Here is a 19,896-nt window from a genome sequence, read left to right as displayed (position 1 = left end):
GGTCTGGAGTCAGGAGGTCTCGGGCTGGGAGAGCGGAGCAGCCCACATGCATGGAAAGGGTGAGTTTGCCCTGGAGGTCGAGGGCAGGCTTTCCTCCTCGATGCTCTGGAAGAGTTTTGCCACCTCCAGTCCCAAAGAGGGTGGAGCACATTTCCAGGGAATTGGGGAGAGCCTGGCTGCCACCACAGTGTTCTGAAGGGGTTGAGCATGTGCCCTGGAGATTGAAGGGAATCCGGGAGCTGCCCCGATGTTTGAGGAGGGTGGGTCCGAGAAGGTGGTCTCCCCAATGTGTGGATATGGTGGAGCACTCACCTAAGCATTTGGAGAGGAAAGGGCTGCTGCAAAGGCCCTTAGGAAGGGTTAGACTCCCACTCTCTCAAGCCCCAAGGATGCAACGTCATTCTGTTAATGACTCTCAGACTTTGAAATCTAATGGAGTTTATCCTGTGGGTTTTAGGAACTGTTTTGGTCCTGTTAACCCTGTTTTCCTTACTGTTTCTCCTTATGGCAATGGGAATGTTTTTCCTATGAATGTCCCTCCTTTGTACATTGGAAGCACATAACTTGTTAATAAGTTCATAGATCCACAGCTAGAGGGGAATTATGCCTTAGGACTGACCACGCCTAAATTGATTTTGATGGGATTTTGTACTTAACTTTTGCTACTGAAATGATTTAAGTTTTTGTGATATTGTGATGAAATGAATGTATTTTGTATTTGGAAAGATAATGCCATTTTGGGGTCCAGGGGGTGGAATGTGCCGGTTTGAGTGTATTGTGTCCCCCAAATGCCATTATCTTTGTGGTCTTGTGGGACAGACATTTTGGTGTTGGTTGGATTTGCTTGGAGTGTGCCCCACCCAGCTGTGGGAGATGATTCTGATGAGATGTTCCCATGGAGGTGTGGCCCCGCCCATTCAGGGTGGGCCTTGATCAGTGGAGCTATATAAATGAGCTGACTCAGAGAGAGGGAACTCACTGAGTGCAGCTGGGAGTGATGTTTTGAAGAGGAGCAAGCTTGCTAGAGAGGAACGTCCTGGGAGAAAGCCGTTTTGAGGCCGGAGCTTTGGAGCAGACACCAGCTGCCTTCCTAGCTAGCAGAGGTTTTCCGGACGCCATTGGCCATCTTCCGGTGAAGGTACCCGATTGCTGAGGTGTTACCTTGGACGCTTTGTGGCCTTAAGACTGTAACTGTATAGCTAAATATACCCCCATTTTATAAAAGCCTATCCATCTCTGGTGTTTTGCATTCTGCAGCATTAGCAAACTAGAACACTCCCCTATTATTCATTTACTTTTTTGTCCCCTTTTTTCTACCCATCTGTCCATATACTGGATAAAGGGAATGCGAGTCACAAGGTTTTCATAATTTACGTGGTCTCAGCATGTAAGCTACATGGTTATACAATCATCTTCAAGAATCAAGGTTCCTGGATTGCAGTTCAACAAGTTCAGGTATTTCCTTCTAGCTATTCTAATACACTAAAAACTAAAAGGGCTATCAATATAATGCATAAGAATACCCTCCAGAATGACCTCTCAACTCCATTTGAAATCTCGCAGCCACTAAAACTTTATTTTTTTTTCATTTTCTTCTCTGATTTGGTCAAGAAGTCTTTCTCAATCCCATGATGCCGGGTCCAGGCTCATCCCCAGGAGTCATGTCCCATGTAGGGTGGAGGGCAGTGAGTTTACCTGCAGAGTGGGCTTTGAGAGAGAGGCCACATCTGAGCAGCAAAAGAGGTTCTCTGAGGGTGACTTCTAGGCACAATTATAGGTTGGCTTAGTCTCTCCTTTGCAGTAGCAGGCTTCATAAGGGCAAGACCCAAGATTGAGGGGCTGGCCTACTAAATTGGGAGTCCCCAATGCTTGTGAGAATATAAGAAATTCTCCAGGTGTGTAAGTTTAATAATTCCCCATTTTTCTCCAGTCCTTCATGGGGGCTTTGCAAATACTTTTTCATTCTCTGACTAGATTACTCTGGGATGAATTGGGGTGTCACACTAACTTGTACAAACAAACCAGATCTCACTCCCTATTCAAGGTTCCATGTAATTATGGTGTTTGAATAAACTGACCATTCAAGTTAAATTGTATAGCGTGCTACAGAAAAGATAGATTTTATTTCAAATAAACATCTCTTCCTTTGGTTTCACACAGAAGTTGAAGTTTTAAAACACAGTCACTATCATCCTTTAACCTTTAGTCTGATTACCTTAGTACTAATCAAGTCCACATTGTTCATAACTCTAATTGAAGCCTTATCTCTTTTTCAGCTTCATTAACAGCTGCTATATGGGGTAATGCTGACATTCATAGCTACCGAATTCTGGCTCTGAGTCTCAGGTATCACACAGAGTCCCGAAGTGCCAGAGACCGACCAGGTTATACACAAACAGCTCAGCATCTCAGAATTTAGAAATAACCATTACAACCCATGAATAGATGTGACTGCTGTAACAGCTTACAATCTAGGAACCTTTACAATATGCCTTCCCCTGATAACCTGTGCTCTCAGAATGAATTCTCAGAGTTTGCACATTATAGTTAGTCCATATTAGTGAGGTGTTATAATGTCTGTCTTTTCATTTCTGCTTGATGCACTCAACATCCTGTCCTTAGGGCCCATTCACCTGGTTGCATACCTCAACACTTCATTCCTTCTTGCAGCCGCTCAATATACCACTGTATGTATATACCACAGTTCACTATTCTGTTCACCTGTTGATGTATTCTTAGGCCATCTCAATCCATTGCGAATCGTGAATACTGAGAAGGCTGTTACCTTTTAGTTTATCTTGAATAACCTTAGCTGAGAGATGCTAGCATGAATATTAACATAAAATAATAGTAGAAAATTGCTCCTCAAATTGCTGAAGCGAGACCTAGTATCATCCATAGATTCACAATGTCACTTTTAGAAATACAATATCCTTTACTTACATAAAATTTTCCTTATGGCCAGCAGGGAGTAATAGATTAATCATGAATAGGGATGTAATAAGAAAGTTTAATTTTGTTTATAATCAGTACTGCTTCATTGGAGTAGATTTCTGGTTTTGTTGCAGGTATGCAGCATTTAGTGAAGTAGAAGAAAAATGCCATATCTTTCATTATTTTAGGCAGTATCTTTTCAGGTGAGCAAGTGTAATCATTTCCATTTTTATATTCCTAAGCAACTTGAAATATGAATTTTCATTTCCTAGGTAAGGGATATTACAAAAGGAACAGATTCCAGTTGAGGGGTTCATAGAGGGCAGAACCATGAGTTCAGTTTTGAAATGTTGATTTTGAGATGCTATGGAATGCCAAATGTGCCTCTCTGGTGGCAGACTGTTAAATCCATGTATCTGGAATATGAGGAAATTAATTATTTCCTCAATTGCTAAAGAAAACAAGATTCATAAACCATTGCAGCCTTGGAGTTACAAATTAATGTTTATCTGCAATTCATGGTGCCTTTTAAGTCCAAACAAACTGTCTAACTAAAGCTCAAATAGTAGTATGGAATTTATTTCTATTTTTCGTGGGGGAATAGAATAATATCAAATTGAGTGGTAAAGTTCTGATAAATAGGTTAATAGTTGCTTTACCTTTTTTCTCTCTTTCAATTCCTTTTCTTGTAAAACACAAACATAACTGATGATTTTAATCCTCTCTTGTTATTAGGTGTCTGTCTGTGTGTGAGTGTGTGCTTTAGCCTACTGAATGACTATTTTTCGCAAGGTGCTGTGCTAAGTGCTTTGTGGAATCAAATAAAAAGGATCTGGGTTTTCTTTTCATGGAAAATCCTCTATTTGAGAGCAGATTTCATTCCCAAACGTGTTTGCACTTCCATTTGTTCCCAAGTCTGAGAGGACACCATATGAGTGTTACCATCATTGTGTGTTGGCAGCAGGTTGATAGCCACCCTTTTACTCCTGCACAGTTTTGAATCTAGCAAAGTTCTTAATTTGAGAATGCATAGTAGAGATTTATGGGTTTATAATCTAGCCACAAATACAGAACTGGGCACAACTGACCATATAATGAAGCACTAATAAAATAATCATGTGCTAGTGCTACATGTGTCAGAGAAGACGGATCATTAATTCTTAATTCCCCAAACAAGCTCCTCCTGCTGTTGTTCCCATCTCATTTCACGACAAGTTCCTTCCAGTGCTCAAGCTAAAAATGTTGGTGTTTTTCTTAACTTCTCTTTCTCACACATCTCACAGCAGCTATTAGACAATTCTGTCAGTATTACCTTCAAAATATTTCCAAAATTTGAGTGTTTTGCACTAACCCCACAGCTGCTATTTTGGTCCAATCCTCCATCATCTCTCTCCTGGGTTACCTTGGTAGCCCTCTGGTAGGTCTCCCTGCCTTTCTCTTACTCGCTGTAATCATTTTCAACACAGTAGCTTAGTGTATTAGTTTCCTATTGCTGCTGTAACAAATTACCACAAATCTGGTAGCCTAAAACATCATAAATTTATCATATGGTGCTGAAGTTCAGAAGTCTGCATTGTTTCTCAGTGGGCTAAAATAAAGGTGTTATCGAGGTTGCTTCTTTCTGGATGATCTTGGAATTAATCTGTTCCCTTGCCTCTTCCAACTTCCAGAGACCATCCACATTCCTTGGCTCGTGGCCCTTCCTCCATCTTTAATGCCAGCAGTGGGGCATCTTTAAATTTCTCTCTCCCTCATTCTCTCTCTAACCGCTGTTTCCATCATCTCATCCTTCTCTGGGTCTAACTCTTATGAAGACCCTATTGATTATAATGGACCCATTTAAGTAATTGAGGATAATATCTGCATCTCAAAATCCTCAACTTAATCACATCTGCAAAGTCCGTTTTACCATGTGAAATCATATATTCACAGGTTCTAGATTGAGATGTGGACAGTTTGGGGAGAAGGGCATTTTTTTCCTGCCACACCTAGTAATCCTATATAAAATCAGTAAGATCATGTCACTCCTCAGCTCAAAATCCTTCAATGGATCTGATCATATTCACCATAGTAGCCTTAGTTATTATATGATCTGCAAGGCCCTACATGATATCAGGGCCTTGTAGATCATCTCTGCCCCATGATCTTTCTGGGTCACATCCCACTCTCCATCATTCACTCTGCTCAAGTTATGCTGGTGTCCATGCTGTCACTGGGACATGCCCAAGCACATTCCTGCCGTAGGGCCTGTGCCCTGTCTGCTTCCTCTGCTTGATTTCTCCACCCAAATTCTAATGTGGGTAGCCCTCCTATTTCCTCCAAGTCTTTACTTACAATCATATTCTCAAGCTGCTTTCACTAGCCAACCCCTGGACATTTCCCATTTCTCCTCTTTGTTCATACATATTTCCTTAGAACTTATATTATCTATCTTACAATAAGGCTTATTTACTAATTTTTTTTCCATGTTTGACCTTGAACATAAGCTCCATGAAGGTCTTTTTATTCTTTTATTCCCATTTCCTAGAAGAATTTCTGGCACATATGAGTCCCTGAGAAATATTAATCCAATGAAAGAATGAGGGCTGGTTGCAACAGAAGAGATTGGAACTGAGTAAAATAATAGGTAGGCTTTTTGTGTACAGAGTATGCAGAGAAGTTTATCTCAGGTTGAGGGAGGGCCATGAAAAAGCACTGAGGGCATGAACGTGCATGGAGTGCTCAGGGAATATCAATGATGCTGGTGTATGGTGAGGAAACTAGGTACCCACCAAACATTCATGCTCTCCCTCAAAGTGTGGAGCTATTGCAGGAAAGTGCCAGTCTAGCCAGGGAATACATTTTCCACTTACCCTCACAATTAGTTGTCACCATGTGATGGAGTTCTAGCCATAGAGTTTCAGTAGAATGAAATTCATCCCTTCCAGGCCAGGCCATAAAAACTTACCAGGTCCTGCATCTTTATGCTCTTTTCTCTTTCTGGCTTGTTTGATTGGAGACATCCCCTAGAGTAACAATAGAAGCCACACGTTAGAGATGATGGAGCTTATACCACCCTGCATCTCTGAATGGCTACTTGTAGGAAGGTGTTCCTGCCAGACATTTCACTTACCCTCTTTGGTAACGCAAGCAAGAAACAGGTTTTAGGTTTTTACATTTTTACATTTTGGAAACTATTTGTTACAACAATTAGCTACTGTAGCTAATACACAATGTGGGAATGGTGTTCTGGTGGTAAATAAATTTGGGAAGTTGTAACCAAGTAATTTTGGAAAGTTAGTCAAATTAAAAATAATTTCTTATAGCAAGTTCAGTAATTGTAGAAGATAGATAATGCATATAAGTAAAAGGAAGGGGGATAAATTCATAACCCTATCCTTGCATATCTATTTATCTTTCTCACTTCTGTAAGAATGGGATCAAACTAATCCTATTTTGCAGCATTTTTATGTGTCAGCACTTTTCTACTTGGCAAATTTTCGGCAACCCAAATGAAAAACTCCTTTATTTATATTTAGATGTTTGTGTGTGCTTATATGGCATGCATACCAAGAGTTAACATTGGTCTCCTTGGGAGGATAGTGGGTATTGGGAATGCAGAGGGACAGAGAAGATTTTGAATTTTAAATATACTTTTTATACATTTTATAACTTTCCAAAAAATTAAATGCACATTCCTGACATTCAGCCTCAGTTTTTCTGATTTAGTATTTACAGAGTAGATTCTGGGATCTCGTATTTTTAAAAAGCTTCCCAGGTGATTCAGATGTAAAGCCAGGTTTAGAAGATGATCTCAAGTTCACCAAGACAACCATATTCTTGCAGAGAGTAAGCTATTTTGGACTAAGTTAGTATAGTGAATTTATAAAAGTAAGTACATTTCCATCATGTGATAAATTTTATGTTTCTTAATCATTTAAGTGATTCTTATATTTTCATGTGCTATTTATAGATTCATATGTTCCTAAGGAGAAGCACTATAGCAGTGGTTTCCATGCTAAAGAGCACTGGAAAATGTCCTGGAGAGGATTCCTCAGCTCCCAGGAATTGGCCATTTGTAACAGGCATCCCCAACATCTAATGTAGTTCTACAGCACTGGCTTCTCAATGATGAAACCCAGGAACTCGATGGGATCCAGTGGTGAGGGCAGATGGACCTGGAGAGACAGGTAAGGGAAAGGATGAGCAAACACAGTGTCGCAAGTGCTAGGACAGGGGAGAATGCAGGCACCAGGCATGCCAGTCAAGGGGCTGCTGACCTAGCCTGGAAAATTCGGGGTCAAAGAGAGGCTAAGATTATGCTCAAAAAGAAATAGTTTTACAAGTAATGAACTACATGGTCTTTATCCTTTGTTCTTCCTTTCCTTTGTGGGTGATATTGATGCAAGAGAGTCAAGAAGAGCTTCACTAAAGTGAACAGATGTGCTTCTGTTTTCTAATAATGAGAGTAATAATAATCCTATATTATTTTCCTGACTCAGGCTTTCTCAGTTTTTGTTAGTGTAAAGTCACAAACAAGCCCCCCCCCCCTTTAAAAAAATCTTGTTAAAGGAAAAATGCACTGGTGAAAGAATGCTGATAGTTTAATCCGTTCCATTAGAATTAAAATTAAAGCGGAGACATTGCATACAAACTCAATAATTGTGAGTTTATAGTGCACACTCAATATAAAAGGAGTAAAGAAGGAAAAAACTGTGAAGGTCAGAGATGCAAACCCCAATTGTGAATATGCTAGCAGCTTGCATCCTTGTGTAGGAGTATTGAGAATTCTGCACCATTTCTCACTTTTTAAAGATTTTTTAACCACCCAAGCAAACAAACAAGCCAAGAATAAATAAACTTAAAAAAGCAGTGAACAATTCTAAGGGGTGGTGGAATCTTTTGTCCTTGCCAAAGTATCTACCCCCACCCCCCATCCCCCAGGCTGGGCTGGAAGCCAGCTTGAGGTATGGGGACATTCTATAGCAGATTTTGCTTTGTTCTGTGAGAGCAGGCCATCATTTTCAGATTAAAGGACTGATGAATAAATATTTGAGTAAATCTTAGCACATCTCTCTCATTTGGGCAATTAACCAGCCCTTTGGAAAGTGCTAACAAACCTCTGCTTTCCTCTGAACCTGCTGTTGGTGTCAGTCTTCCATGTATGTAGCGAGGTAGCTGCACAGAGCCCAGTAGGACTGGCTTTTTCAGAAAGACACTAGCTCAGAGACGTGGCATCACAGTAGCTGAAGGACTTGGAGACTTCCAGCCCAGTTTAAAATTCATGAAATGACAGCCTAAATCTTACTGACCTAAGTAGGAGCTTAGAAGGCTGATTTTTCTTTCTAGTCTCTTGTTTCTCAAGGCCTTGCAGCTGTTTGTTGGCTTTATATACTAGGTATAACTGATTTGAAGTGCTCACTAGGAAACACAAATGATTTGAGATTCATGTTAAGCAGAAAAGTTCAGATGATCATAATGAATCACAGTTTTTGCTGTGACTCATTCTACTCTCAGAGCATACTGCCTAAATACACTGTCCCTTAATTTCCTTATTTGTTATATGGAAAAATAATACATCTGAATTTCTCATTGGAAACAATGTGACATTGACTTAGACTTGAGTAAAATATTTATCTATTTGTATGTTTGAAATATGCCTTATTTCAAAAAAAAACATCAGTTGGCCAGGAAGATATAAATTCAAAAAGGATTGAAGATCCTTTTATGAGTTGGATTGAAGATGAGGTAAAGGGACTTAGAAATAAAACAGAACAAAGAAACCAGCATTATATTGAGACTCTGCATTTCTCTTTCGTACTGGACGTCCCCAGATAGTAAAAGGAAGCCAAAACACCAGGGTAACAAAGATAAGCCATTGACTGTGAGTAGAAGAAACAAGAAAGGGATAATGTCCAGGACTGGAATCAAGCATGTGTCTAATTTTGGTATAGTCTTCTTGATGGACAATTACATCACTCTGACCTTACTCACTTCAGTGCTAGATTTACTCTTAGTTTTTTTTTGTATAACTCTGTAAACATCACCACGAAATCTCACACTGGTAGAAATTTCAAAGTCCAGTGCAAATGTTGCCTGTTCCTTGATGTCACCCTGAAGATAACCATGATGTTATCTTCCTTGATGTTATCTAACCTCTGTCTTTTATTTCTGATGGATTCTTTTCTGGTACCAGTCTAGTGATGCTTAATGACAACATGATCAGTGCACTATTTGTGTTACTTGTTCTAGTAAACTAGGTTTTATGAGGTTGGAATCCATGTCTTAGTGACTTGCAGTTCCTTTGCATTCCCTAGCAGAGCACCTTGCATTCAGTATTTTCCTAATATTGATTAACTTGTCATCAAACTTAATGTGATTCTCCAATGGCCTATAAATATTCCTGTGCTTACACAGAGTTCTACAGGTTCTTATGCTTATACAAAGTTCCACAGGGGCATGGAGTACAGGCTGGAGACAAGGGTCCTCCCTAGACCTGCCTGACATCCTAATATAATAGTTTTAACCAGAAATTCTTGCTGATGTCATTTTTGCCTTTTTGGTAAAATCCTATCCAGCTCTTCCTTTCTTCTGGGAATAGAGTCTTCTCATCTTTTGGTGGAAAAGCTCCTCCCGATCAGTCTTCCTACAGTAGGAGCGATCCTTCCTTCTGGTGTCATTTTGAGGTTGGAACACTGAGTCTAGGAGCTGTTGGCGACCATGCTCCCTCCTTGAGGGTAAAGACTGGAATAGAGATGATGGTGTCACAACGCCGAGACTGTGGAAGCTGCACACCACCCTTGGGGTCATTGAGTGTGGGTGGGAATTCTGGTGACCCAGGCACACCCCTGTCACAACCTGTGCATTTTGTGGATGTGCACCATAAATCTTCCTTTTGGTTTAAACCAGTAGGAGTTGGATTTCTACCTTTTGCAACCAAAAGACCCTTAGATATAAATATAGAATTTGTACTTTAATAGAAGTGGAATAGTGGTTTTGGAGATTTGAAAATGGAGATCAAGACATACAATAATTTAGTCTCTATCATGTATGTCAAAAAATTTTTAGAAAATAAAATACCCAAATTAATGTTTCCTTCCTATTGTTCTAGCTGTCATTGGTTCCTTCTGCCATATCCATAACAGACTTTACTTTCTTGGAGGGTAGATGTGTTTTATTCATTTGTGTTGTTAATACCTACCACAAATTTTCTTACATAACAAGAACTTTATTAATATTATTGAACTGAAATAAATGTAATGCATTGCCCTGAAGCAAGATCCTTGGAATAGCAAGAAGTTTTTTTTTAGGGTTGTCTGTTACATTATATGTTGCACTATTTTAATTAATAGTGTTTTTATAAAGAGAAAAAAAAAATCAAGCTTCTCCTTTTGCTGTCAGATAATTTATTTCAAAAGGAAAAATTACTATCTTCTTGTTTAATTTGGGTTTAAGTTTAAATCTCAAGTATTTGAGAGGTCAAGATTAGAAAATGATTTTGGAAGCACTCTGCCTAAGAATAATAGTCCTTTGTTTGTTAGTAAATGAGTTGCTGAATTTTTAAAAAAAGAGATTATAGAGATTAGAGAGCCAGAATTTTAAGAAACAAAAAAGGGGGACAAGGAGTTGACAATCAGAAGAGTTCAAGGGGGAGAGAGCCTATAAGGGGGTATCAATGAAGGCAGTTTTGGTGTTGAGAATTCAAGTGGAATGAAGATGGTAAAATGGCCCTTGAATTCAGAAATCAGAAATTCCATTTGTGACTTTCGAGAGAGAGATATTAGTGGAATGAAATGAATGGACATCAAACTGCAGGAGACCTCCTAGGGGGTGAGGAGGAGTGAGATAAGTCTGGCAATTAACCTAATTAAGGCATGTTATTATTTTTGCAAAACAGGCAAAGAAGATGTTATGTTCTTGACATACGTTCCACCAATAGAATATCATTTATGTTTCACTGAGGAATTTGTAGTGGAATCATTGGGGTATTGGTCTGCTCTAAATAATAAATTACTTCCTATGTTCAGGTATAAAGTAATTTAGACTCTGGGACTGCAATCCTAGTGCTTTGAGCTTTTGTTTAAAAAAATGTTTTAAAAGAGCTAATGTTACAATAGACACAGAATATCCATTCAAAGACACCTTCAGTTTTGACTAATAATTTTAACTTATTCTTTCTTGGTATCTTCAGGCTTTAATAAGTAATCTATTAGGTTCAAATATCATTTTGTTTCTATCCAATGAGTTTAATTTTTCTAGAGGGTAGCTCTACAGAGATTCACAGTAATTAAATAAAGGGCATCCCCTTCAACCACTATATGTGTTTTGATAAAATTCCAACTTTGATCACTAGTTGACAATAAAAGAGCAAGTAGAAATGGATGGTCTATTATTTCCATTAAAAAGAAATTGTTGTATAAGTTTAAAAACAGATTAATAAATGAGCTAAAGTGAATCAAATGGGCCTAGCAATTTATATTTCTTTTTAGTTCAGGGAATAGATAAAAATTGCCATGCTAAATATACAGTTGATCAGCCCACTTTATTTTCTTGACCCAGTGAAGGTAGGATATATTTGGGGCAACAGAGACAAATAAGTCAGCAAATATAAGTCAAAAACCCAGTGGATAAATAAACCAGAAATAATGGAGAGTCCGCATGGAGGTGAGTAAATACAAGAAAAATAAATAAATACAGAACGATGGCATGTGTGGATTACAAATAAAATAAGAGCACTTTATTTTATGTATCCACTATTTGTTCAGAATGGATGAGGGTATGCACTCTGGAGACAGAGTGCCTGCTTTGAGTCTCAACTCTGCCACTCATTAGCTGTGTCATCTTGGGGAATTTACGTAAATCCCTTGTGCTTCAGTTTTGATATCTACAAACTGGGGATAGTAACGTACCTACTTCATAGATTTGGTATGGGGATTAAATGGAATAATGTATTTAATATTTTTAGAATAGTATTTGCACATAGGAAGAGCTTAGGTAAGCATTAGCATTATCATCATCATTATTATACACACTGTAGGCTGTATAGTTATAATATGTAAATAAAAGTTATTAATTACATTTATATAGTTGTATGTGTATAACAAATGTGATATACTCATGCCTACCCTCAATTCTCTAAAGTTCGGCTCTGATCACACTGTGCTAGTTAATGCAATTCCTCTGAATGTTCGAGGCTCAATAAAAACAAAACAGAGTAACTGTCATTGTTGCTGCTAGACTCACATGACAAGCTCAACCCCCATCTACCAACCTATAATTCTTTCTTGACCTCTGAAATTGCCCGCTCCCCACCTACACACACACCACATATAGTAAGGTCCTCATCTCCATGCCCCAAACCAAAGACCGTCTGTCTTCCAGCCTCCAGAGAAAGGACATCCATTTCATGCAGGGCTAATGGCCGTGAGCAAACACTGGGCTGTCTTACCTTCCTTGCCCAGATCATGGCATTCACAAGGAGTTGATCATTCCATTCCCCTGATTGGATTAATCTGTTTTAAATAAACAACTTAAGAGTCCAACCTAGTAGTATCTAAATCCACTTGTCCATGTTATCCGAATTTAATTTTATAATAACCTTCCTGTATCTGAGAAATAATGGTTGGGTTCTTATTTCCTATTTATTAAACAAAGGGGCCATCCTGGTGATTTTTCTGAAATAAGGTGGTTGAAGTCTCTACGTATGGAAACTGAAAGCTGCTAGAACCCTCAAATAGCAGCTCTCTCCAGTTAAAATAGTAATTTAAAACACTTTTTCACTGGACAACCAACTATACCACTGACTTTACCGTTTCACCAACTTTAATATTTGATTTAATATTGTCTGTTACAATTTTCCCAACATAATCTTTTTAACAAAGTATTGGTATTGAAGAAGAGTTGTATTTTTCACCATATATTTTGGTCTGAATGGATATCATTAAGTGATTTTTCAGCTTGAAACTTTTTTTCCCTTCTTAATATGGCTATGCTTTATGACCAAAATACATCGAATCTCCTTTTTATTTATTTTAGATTTGTAAAACATTTAGCATTCTTCACAGTTTTTAAAATTTGAAATAATGTTCTTAACGTCAGTATTAAAAATATTTTACACTCTTCCTACATAGACAAACTATGTACTGCATCATTCAAAGAAAAAGTTTAATATAATTTACCTTCTATAAAAGAACTCTTAACTCTTAGCATGGAGGGATTAAAAAGACTCTGTAGTATGAAAAGCTCCCACTGAAAAACAAATATTTTTGTTTGTTTGTAAGCTGTTAAAGCTCTGCAAAGAATGGCAGTTACTTTGAAACAAACATAGCAAAATTGTCACTTGCTTAGCGTGTTCTGCAGTAATTCTTAAAATTAGAGTTTTAAAATGAGGTCATGGAAGTCCCAGAGTCTAACACACTAGGTCAAAATACACCTTCTACTAAACCTTGGACACAGTTTATACACATGCCCTTGGGTATTTCAGTGTGGCTTATTAGCAGGCTGTGGATTATGTGCTTCACATCTTGCCTAATAACAGTTAAAAGATAATTCGTCCTTGTGATCAGATTTGTTTAGGCAGAGCTATGGCATGGGCAGGTAGAGAACTGACGTAGGATTTGCTAAACCAGATCAGTCCACCAGTCTATCAAATAGAATATACTGACCTCTGAGATAATCGATACACACTGTTTTAGGGAGAAAAAAACCTCCCATTTATAAATACTCAGGGTAACATTATTTCCACAAAAGCAGATTATTTTATGACTCAGGACAATATAGTTGATTTAAAAGCTACCATTTCATGACCCAAGGCCTTTCTCTTATCATTTCCTAAACAGTTTATGGGAGAGTAAATTATTTGAACCAACATAATATTTGAAGCTGGAGAAAGAAGGGAACTAACATTTACTAAGTGCCAGTCAGGTCTGTGCCAAAATTTGTGCTAAATGTACTTTATCCTCACAAAACCCCTGATAAGCTGACATTCTTTTGCTTAGTTTACAGTTGAGGAACAGAGCAGGAAAGGGGTCACAGAGGAGGTAGAGAGCTGGCAGAGCTGCCATTTGAAACTGTGCTAAACTCATGCTCCTTCCATGGTATCCTGACATAACTGAGCCAGGAGAATGGCTTAAAGAAGTCTAAGAAAAAAAAAAAAATCCAGCTATTTGTTCTCTAAACCTGTGGAGTAAATAGTAAATAGCTAATTGCCTTGCATCCTTTTCATCCACTTCAGAAGAAGTAGCTTATGTTTTAAATAAGAGCCCAGGGTTAAGAACTAGACTGTTTGGGTTCTAATCCCAGCTCTGTCTGCCATTTACAAATTGCTACCTGGAGCAAGTTACTTATTCTTTCTCTGCCTCTGTTCCCCCATCTGAAAAATGGAGATAATAATAGTGTATGCCTCAGAAGTTTTTTTTTTTTTAATAAGATAAAGTGAGTGAAAGTGTGGACACAAATAAGAAATGTGGCTATAATAGAAGAATCCCTGACCTGTTTCGCATTATTATTTTGAATCATATAAGTGAACTTATGTGTACTACCAAATTGTATATTCTAGGGGTACTATAGCTGATGATGTTTTTCATATCATGATTCATTTCTTCCCATTTAATTATAATGCTATTTATAATTACATTATTTTTGTATTGCACTTCATACTTTTCAAAGAACTTTTTCATCTCATTTCTTCTGGAGAAATTACTTTTCTGTCATCTATAAAATGGCTTTAACAAATGGCATATACCTTATGAGGATGTTGGAGGGATAAAATGAGATAGTTGTGCAAAACAGCACAGTATTTGGCTCCTGGGAAGTGAGCAGGACAAGTATCAGTTACCTCGTTTTAAGTTTGAGGAAAGGGTAAAAGGACATCCTTGTTTAAAATCATATAAGGAATTAGTGGCATTCTTAGCACATGGCAGAATACCTGACAGAATGTTTGTTACTGAAGAAATAAATCACCCTTAAAACTCATGGGTTTTTTTCTTGGCCTTTGTGGACATGCTGGTTATAACACAAATTCATTTAAAAGGGACCCAATAAACTCTGGTTTTTTGAGCCATGAGATCTTTATTTTTGTTGACTTATAAAAGATGTTTTAGCTTTTACTGCACAAATTGTAGACTTTTTCTTTCCTTCCTCTCTGGCCTTATCTGGAGAAGGATAGAGTTATTATTCCCTGGTTCTATTACCCAGTTTTGTATACTATCCTTGCTTTTATATATGTCAGTAGTTACCTCCTTTAGTGAATTCAGTTAAAAGTCAACAAAATGTTGAATCTACTATATTAACAACTCAGAAATGCTGAATGGCCACATGACAGCTATATTTAGAAAGCAGTGTTTTATATAGAGATAGATGTGTGTGTATATACATATATATACACAGTCTCTATTTGATATATATACTATATTATATATATTTAATTAATATATAAAATATATACTTAAGATATGTTTAATTTCTATATATATATGCATGAAGAAAACACATTTCTGCATTAGATAATATTTTAGTGTCTTCTAAGTCTAGGATGTAGATTGGTCGTAAAAGGTTTTTGAGATTGAATGCAACAAGGCACTATTTTTTTAAACTACAATTTCAGGAGTTTTTTCAACTTGACAAAATGTTATATCACATCAAAACAATTACAATGGTGCCCATATAGACAGAAAGCATAACATTTATGATCAATTGATTGCTCAAGACTCTCTTTCATTGTCTTCCTTCCTTTCTAATAAAGAATCAAATCCTATCTATAATCATTTCATACTAGAGATTTTTAAATATTATTATAACTTTATCATAACTATGGATAATGTTAAAGGCATCATATATTGACAACAGAAGCTAAAGGATACCCAAAATATTCTCCTTGATTTATTTTCATCATAGCACATACCAGAACTTGATATATTCTTTTTTACATATTTGTTTGTTAGCCCTGTTCCCTTATATTTCCAGACTGTAAGCTCTATGAGAGCAGGGACTTAATATATGTTTTCATTGACTTGGCTCAGAACTTAGATTTGTATCTGGAAAATGGTAAGCACTCAATATGTAGTTGATGGCTTAATAAATGAAAGAATATCCCTAGACAGAATTCCCTTGGACTTCTTGTATTTCCCTTTAGATGGATGATTAAAATTTCTGTTTGATAATTTGATTCCCATGAAATGTACCTTTCATGTTAAGATGTCTGCCACCAAAGGAAAATTAGTATAATAATACATAAAATACTACTGTATGTGACTTTGAGTTATCATCCTTTAAGACTGTTTTTTAACTTAAAATCATTTTATATTTACAATTCAATTTATATTGGAGATCTGTATGGAGCTATGCAGGATATGCAATAAATATCTCAAAAAGTACTTAGAAATTTTTACTGGCATCTCATTCATTTAGCTACAAATGTTAAGACTGTTGAAAAAAGGCAACTTCTAAATATACTTTTTACATCACTTATTTGTGGGAATTGACCAATCAATACTTGTTTACTCTGTACTGAGTCACTGGAATGCAGTGGAGTTATTGGAAACAATGAAACGGTAAGAAAATTTCATATTCAAATTTTCCTTCTTATTAGCTGCTGAACCTGTGCAAATCATTTGCTTCTCTAATTCTCAGTCTTCTCACTGTAAAATCGAATACAGTAAGGCTTGTAAAGGGCCAGTAAAATAAAATATGTTCCTAGCACACAGTGGGTGTCATGCAAATATTTGTCAAATGTTGTTGAATAAGAAGAGATAAGCCCAATCCCTGGACAGCTGAGCACTTAAGAATAGGACTGTCCTTCAGTCCCACTACATGGATGGTAAAGGGAGAAACAAGTACCATTAATGGTTTCTGCTGTCAATCACAGTTGGGGAAATGAATATCATGCATATAGAGTATTAAAAATGAAAAAAGTTATGATAGGTGGCAAATGTGGGTTGTAGACAACTGATATTGAAACTCAGACATTGGGATAGAGGGAGGAAATAAATCACTGCTGCCTAATTATTTGCTATATCTAATGCTTAAAACAGCTTTGCACTTTAGCACAACTAGAAGGGTTTGTAGGTGACTTGAGCATGCTGCTGAAACCATAAAGAGCAGTTGTAGATTGGTGGGTTGTGGTGCTGCACACCCAGAGAGGAGCCAGATGGGTTCCCAGGCCTGTTTGAGCCTAACAGTGTGCACGCGAACCAAGAAACATTTAGGAAGTAAATTATTTGCATTGTTTGAAGGTTCAAGTGTGTCATTCTCCCTGGAGCCATAGTTGATCACCCAAACAGACCATATGCCATTGCCAATAGAACTTTCTTGGGGAAATGTAGCAAATATTTTCTGGTTGTTTCTGGTGCCTATAGAGCTTGTGCATATCTGTCTTCTCCATTAACTAATGGAGAACAAATCACAATCAAAGTCTCCTTGCTCATACCTAATTCACAACAATTCATAAAACACATGTCCCTCTCAGTAAGAAAGGAAGGGCCTTCCACCTTGTTGTCAGGCAGGAGGAACCCGTTTTGCTCCATACCTGGTAGTTATGAGTACAGATGTATTGGTAGAGGGCATTTTGAAGAGTGAGAAAGCTTGGCAATCTGTGAGTAGTTTTCTTTATTGAGATAAAAGGAATTTTTAGGTTACCCAAAGATAGTATCTGGAAATAAAAATGTAGCTTTTATATATTTTTCATCCATAAAAGGACTTGTGATCTAATGTACAAGCAAAATGTCCAAAATTCTTATTTTAAAGCTGAGTAGAATCGAATCTTAGTTTTCTTCATCAGTTCTCTAAACATCATGTTGTGTAATCAGCTTTTTCAGATGATATCTCCTATGGTTTGCCTGCAATAAAATTCAAAGCAAAGATTTTAAAATACTATTTCAGAATTCAGAACTTATGACAAGCCACTAGCTTTGCATAAATTGTGTTTGGTCCCTCTCTTTCTTTCTCTCTTTACAAGCTTGTCATTTCCAATATCCAGTTTTCTGTGTAAGATTAGGCTTAGCTGAAATTTCTAAATTATTAAACTTTGGTTCAAGTGAATGGAGCAAAAATCAAAAATCATTCATTCCTCAGCTATACTCGTTCCTTAGTTATACTTACATCGATTGTCATTAATATAACACTAAGACTTTACTTAAAAATGAAGAAATTCTACCACAAATTATCTTATGACTGTGTTAAAGTACTGAATAACTTATCTTTTTTGCATGGTATGAGTTTAAAGTTAGGAAGAACAACATTCAAATTCCAATTCCTTCATTCACCAGCTGTGCAATCTTGAGAAAGTTACTTAAACTTTGAGAGCCTCAATTTTCTCACATGAAAGAAACCTAACTTACTGATATAGTGTGGGTATTAGAAATAATTTATATAAATTTCTGGTCTAATGCCTAGAACATAGTAAGTGCACAGTTAGTGGTGATCAACCTACCATTTTTGTCAATCTTATAAAATTGCTGTTGTATTTTCTGATTAGCAAAGTAAGAACTATCCATAATGTCCCACGACACAATTGTGACTCTAGTTATCTCAATTTGTGTAGCTCTTAAGTGAGGTATAGATGAAAGAGCTTTGTCAGTTATTGAGGTTCATATGTATACTCTATTTTAGAATTCATAAAGTTAATCTATAATAATGTCTACCATTCTTCTTTCCTAGCTAGTTTTCAGATGCTTGTATGTTCGAAGTATTTTTACTTCAAATGGGATCAAGGTTTTAAAAAAAATATACTAAAAATAACATCAGTAACTACTCAATTGCCATCTAGCAGGCATAATCTACCTTTTAAAAATGAATATAGCTTACTGACAGGTGATTGCCTGTGTTTCTGCTCGTCCATTTGGCAAAAGTCCATTTAGCCTGGATTTGAGGTGGTTCTTTGTATGTTTAAAAAATCAGTATAAGTTGCCATTGTCTTCTTTTGGTAACAACTGTTGCATGAAAAAGTCTGTTTTAGACAAAATGTTGATATATATGGAAATTTGTTGCTTTGATGCAAATTTTTCAGAATTTTTCCCAATTCATCTTGCACAATGAATATTTCTTCATTTCTTTTCTCATTCCTTTCCATTTGCCTTTCTTTCTGCTTATATGTATGATGAAGAAGAAAGCTATGAGCTGAGGCTGATTTTTTTAAGATAGTGAAGACACTCATAATGCAATAGGGTGGGCAGGAAACTTTGCTTCCATATTGAGAACATTAGTCAAGGAATCAGCTGATGTGGGTTCTAAGACTTACTTAATCATTTACTAGTCCAGGCCTTGGAGCTCTGAGAGTCTGTTTTCTCTTAGCATAAAATGGGGAAAAAATGGCACCTTCCCAATTTGCCTCACAAATGGGTTAATGTAAGTGAACATGTTTTGTAGATTGTACTCTAAAAATTTAAGGGGGTATTATTTTTACTGCTACTACTACTAATTTGTTTCATGATGACTTCTGTGGTATAAAATGAGTAATATAAATGGGGAGTGATGCTCCTTTCTGTTTGACTATATGCCAGGTTATGTCAGTCTAGGGATAAACTGAAGCTTATCCTTAGACTACAGTTTGGCTCTTCGATTTCCTTTATGCTTTTTCTCTTTTAATCTGTGCCCTGATCTAGCAGCTCTCTCACAAACCCTCAAATACAGGCTGAAATATATTCAGAGGAGATATGTTTTTGAGTTATTTTAATTATATTTACATTTGGGATTAAATTCTTCTGAATAGAGAAAAGAAATAGCAAATATTATAGAAGTAAGAGAGCTGAAATTTCTTATATGAGAAGTAACATGCAGCTGTCTATCTTCTAAATAGTTGGCTTTGGTAATGATTTAGGTGGTGGGGTATAATAGGGTATTGACAGGCTTTAAAGACTATGTAAAATAAATGCAGGAAACATGCTATGGGATAATTAGGCTGTGAATTATTTTTCATTAAAGCAAGATTTATAGCTTTGTGTGTGTGTGCGTGTTTCTCTGTGTGTTTTCTTTTTCAGAGATGGAGAC

General features: G+C 36.9%; 1 protein-coding gene across 1 annotated transcript in view; it reads left to right on the top strand.

Moving 5' to 3' along the window:
* Nucleotides 1–19,896, top strand: part of GPM6A (glycoprotein M6A) — a 393,567-nt gene that overhangs the window by 182,907 nt on the left and 190,764 nt on the right. The gene's annotated exons all lie outside the window — the stretch shown is intronic.

This window comes from Choloepus didactylus, chromosome 3, assembly GCF_015220235.1.
Source record: "Choloepus didactylus isolate mChoDid1 chromosome 3, mChoDid1.pri, whole genome shotgun sequence".
Classification (NCBI taxonomy): domain Eukaryota; kingdom Metazoa; phylum Chordata; class Mammalia; order Pilosa; family Megalonychidae; genus Choloepus; species Choloepus didactylus.
This window is presented reverse-complemented; position numbering and strand designations above follow the sequence as displayed.